The following is a 5,008-nucleotide window of genomic DNA, read 5'->3' as shown; positions in this document are numbered from 1 at the left end:
CCATAGATGGATCAAAATGTGTCTGGTCCTTGCTGAACTGGCCCTATTTTGATCCATCTATGGACAACTTTAGGAGGGCCCTGCTTCTGAAGCTTACAATCTAAAAGGGAAAGGCAAGTGAGAGACAAAATAATAAATGTGTGGGGATGAGCTGGCTAAGAAAGAACAGTTACAATACAATCCAAGACAAGAAGGTTCAGCTTGCTATAGCTGGCTGATCAAAAAACTGAACTAATTCCCCAACCCACACATTAAAGGTGGAGATGGAATCCTCCACACTGCTATTGTATTCTGACAGCTTGGACTCCTCTGCTATCAGAATACACTGATCAGCACTGCCACAGGTTGGCTGCAGAGCTGATCAAAGCAACATTTTCCAGCAAGCCCTTTGGAGAGCAGTCGGTCCTTAGATCGACTGCTCTTGAACAGAAAAACCATAGATGGATCAAAAATGGTCTGGTCCTTGGTGAACTGGCCCTATTTTGATCAATCTATGGACAACTTTAGGAGGACCCTGCTTCTGAAGCTTACAATCTAAAAGGGAAAGGCAAGTGAGAGACAAAATAATAAATGTGTGGGGATTGGAGGACCTTGACTATGAAGAGCGTCTACAATCGCTCGATTTATTCTCCCTGGAGAAGAGACGTCTGAGGGGGGACATGATAGCAATTTATAAATATCTTAATGGGGATCCCAGCTTAGAACAAAAGCTGTTCATTCGAAGGGATTGCATGAGGACTCGAGGGCATACAATGCGAGTAGAGGAGAAGCGTTTTAACCTCAGGCAACGCAGGGGGTTCTTTACTGTTAGGGCAACAAGATTGTGGAATTCTCTACCACAAGAGGTGGTTTCTGCGGGTAGTATGGTGGCTTTCAAAAGACTCTTAGACTTACATCTCAAGGATCAGAACATTCAGGGGTATGTGAGATGATTACAGCCACACACACCTACACAGGTTGAACTAGATGGACTATTGTCTTTATTCAACCTCACCTACTATGTAACTATGTAACTATGAGCTGGCTAAGAAAGGAGAGTTACAATACAATCCAAGACAAGAAGGTTCAGCTTGCTATGGCTGATCAAAAAACTGAACTAATTCCCCAACCCACACATTAAAGGTGGAGATGGAATCCTCCACACTGCTATTGTATTCTGACAGCTTGGACTCCTCTGCTATCAGAATACACTGATCAGCACTGCCACAGGTTGGCTGCAGAGCTGATCAAAGCAACATTTTCCAGCAAGCCCTTTGGAGAGCAGTCGGTCCTTAGATCGACTGCTCTTGAACAGAAAAACCATAGATGGATCAAAAATGGTCTGGTCCTTGCTGAACTGGCCCTATTTTGATCAATCTATGGACAACTTTAGGAGGACCCTGCTTCTGAAGCTTACAATCTAAAAGGGAAGGGCAAGTGTTACACAAAATAATAAATGTTTGGGGATGAGTTGGCTAAGAAAGAAAAGTTCAGTTGATAGGCAGAGGTGGGATAGGCTTTCCTGAAGAGATCAGTTTTAATTGATCCTTTATACAGACCTACATACCAGCAACAGAAAAAAGATTGCTAGCTCTTCAGGCTTACTTTTTTTAAATGTTTAACATTATTCTGCATTGAGACTGTATAGTATTACTTTTGCATAAGCCTGAAATCAAGGATTTCGTACTGGTTTTTTTATACTCATTGCCTGCTAATGGTGATTTTTTTTTTAAATGTAGTTCTATGTATGTTTTTTCTTTATCGTTAAAAGAATACCTGAGAATGAATGTTGGTGTTTTGCATGCAAGCACTACAGAACCCTTCCCCTTCTTGTCACCGTGCCACCTTAAACATTTAAGGTGGAGCTCGTCCTGCACAAAGTATAATCTCCTCCTTTGCTGCACTGTCTCTTTAAGTCCGCCCATTGCGTGACTGACCCAGGAAAGTTTGGCAAGTTTTGTCCTGAGAGTTAAACCATCTCCCAGTCCCCTTGTCACGCAATGCCCCAAACACAGTGACCTCTCCCCTCTCTCACTGCCAGCACCTGGAGGGATCCCTCTCCCAACCCCCATCACAATAGCACTTTTAATAAAATACAGAGACACAGCTGCAGGGGGAACCAGAGGGGCTCCAAATACACATATATTAAGAAAAAAAGAGATGTGGATCCTATTAGTAACTTAATATCCACATAGGAAATACAGGGAGTCACAACATGAACGAGAATACATTGTAACTGCAAGTCAGCAAATGTATCCTCAAGTGTTAGTATAGGATCAAATGTTTTCTTTATTATTCTACAAAATAAAACAATACACCAAGAAACATGAATACAGACTAGTATACTACACAGCATTGCAAATCAATCCAACATGTTAGCAGTGGAACACAGTTTATTGTAACATATATTATATTATATTATATTATATTATATTATATTATATTATATTATATTATATTATATAGCATATTTTACTATAACATAGTATACTGTAACATATTATATTGTAACATAGTATATTGTAGCATATTTTAAGGTAATATAGTATATTGTAGCTATAGTTATAATGTAACATAGTATATATTTAGCATATTATATTGTAACATAGTATATTAAAGCATATTTTACTATAGCATAGTATACTGTAGCATGTTATAAGGTAACATAGTATATTGTAACATAGTATATATTTAGCATATTATATTGTAACATAGTATATTAAAGCATATTTTACTATAGCATAGTATACTGTAGCATGTTATAAGGTAACATAGTATATTGTAACATAGTATATATTTAGCATATTATATTGTAACATAGTATATTAAAGCATATTTTACTATAACATAGTATACTGTAGCATGTTATAAGGTAACATAGTATATTGTAGCATATTATATTTTAACATAGTATATTAAAGCATATTTTATGGTAATATAGTATATTGTAGCATGTTATAAGGTAACATAGTATATTGTAACATAGTATATATTTAGCATATTATATAGTAGCATAGTATATTAAAGCATATTTTACTATAACATAGTATACAGTAGCATGTTATAAGGTAAGCATATTATATTTTAACATAGTATATTAAAGCATTATTTATGGTAATATAGTATATTGTAGCATGTTATAAGGTAACATAGTATATTGTAACATAGTATATATTTAGCATATTATATTGTAACATAGTATATTAAAGCATATTTTACTATAACATAGTATACTGTAGCATGTTATAAGGTAAGCATATTATATTTTAACATAGTATATTAAAGCATATTTTATGGTAATATAGTATATTGTAGCATGTTATAAGGTAACATAGTATATTGTAACATAGTATATTGTAGCATATTATATTGTAACATAGTATATTATAGAATATTTTATGGTAATATAGTATATTGTAGCTATAGTTATAATGTAACATAGTATATTGTAACATAGTATATTGTAGAATATTATATTGTAACATAGTATTTTATAGCATATTTTACTATAACATAGTAAACTGTAGCATGTTATAATGTAACATAGTATATTGTAGCATATTATATTGTAAAATAGTATATTATAGCTCACTTTATTGTAACATTGTATATTGTAGCTAGTTATATTGTAGCACATTATATTGAAAAATAGTATATAATAGCATATTTTAATATAACTTAGTATATTGTAGGTATTTATATTGTAATATACTTTATTGTAGTGTGTTATATTGTAACATAGTGTATTGCAGCATATTTTATTGTAACATGGTGTAATGTAGCATATTGTAACATATGGATTGAAAGATAACAAATGAAAACATATTTTGATACAATAATACCAGTGACATATTAATAAGCAGCTATTAATATGGATCCTGTTTTCATAGATCTGTGATGACCTACTTGTGGTTTATTAGTGTAATGCCATTTGAACATTTTTCTGATGTGACTCTGCTAATGTTTATGTACACATGCAGTATAATTATGCTGAGTTATCAGCCTGGCCTTGATGAACTATATTTAATTATAAATTGCATGTATCCTTCATGTCTGTCAAACATATAAAGGTAATGACTTCAAATATTTGAGATCACCAAAACATAAGATTGTGCCTTAAATGCATTTAAAGTCTGCAATACAATTGGCATGGATGAGAGAGTTATTATTTATACTTTTTTTTCTATTTAAATTAATCATTGTAAAGGTAAAAATAACAACTTTTTAGGATATTATTTGGGGAAAAAAAGCACATAAATAATTCATTTAGACTTAAAAAAAAAAAAATAGACATATATTTTCATGGCCTTTCACTCCTGTCCTTATCAGTCCGTTCCCTTCATGGAAAAAAAAAAGAAAAATCTTATCTTGTCCCAAGAGCTTGCACTCTAGTCCACCCTTTGTACTGCCGTGACAGCCAGCTCTGTCTTCATGCATCCGTTTTTAAAGGAAACAAGTATTGAGCAGAATATTAGGCTGCATTTGCCGACTTTTTGAAAATACTGGTTGCCTGGCTGCTTGGAAATATCAATCAATAATTTCTGAGTCACTGACCAGGAAAGAGTCTGTGGATCAGCAGTTCTGACTTTACTTGCTACATTCTTGCTCTGGGTCAGTGGCTCAGAAATTATTAAGACAGCCAGGCAAATAGTATTTTTCCGCAAGGCAACCTACATCTTTATCAGTGCAGGTTTCCTTTAAGACTAAGGTGTCCTTTTATGAAACGGAGATGAGCAGTGATCCCATAAAAGTACACCTATAGCTCTTGTGGAACTACAAGTGCCTTGCACCCTTCAGACTGAAGCTTGCTCTTCCTTCTGCATTTTGGTCTATTATTTCTTTACATCGCCCCACACTCTACCTGTCAATGTCTTTTTTTTTTATATATTTTCATCAAGTCTTTGTGAGATAATTTCAAACATAAATTCAGTGTTAAAATAGACATTTCCTTTGAAAGTGATCACAGCATGACATGCCTCCTTCAGTGAATCTGCCACAGGCTGTGTTTGCATTAATGTTCAGTAGTAAT

Source organism: Pelophylax lessonae (assembly GCF_965119305.1).
Source record: "Pelophylax lessonae genome assembly, chromosome: 4".
Classification (NCBI taxonomy): domain Eukaryota; kingdom Metazoa; phylum Chordata; class Amphibia; order Anura; family Ranidae; genus Pelophylax; species Pelophylax lessonae.
Note: the sequence above shows the minus strand (reverse complement) of the source record.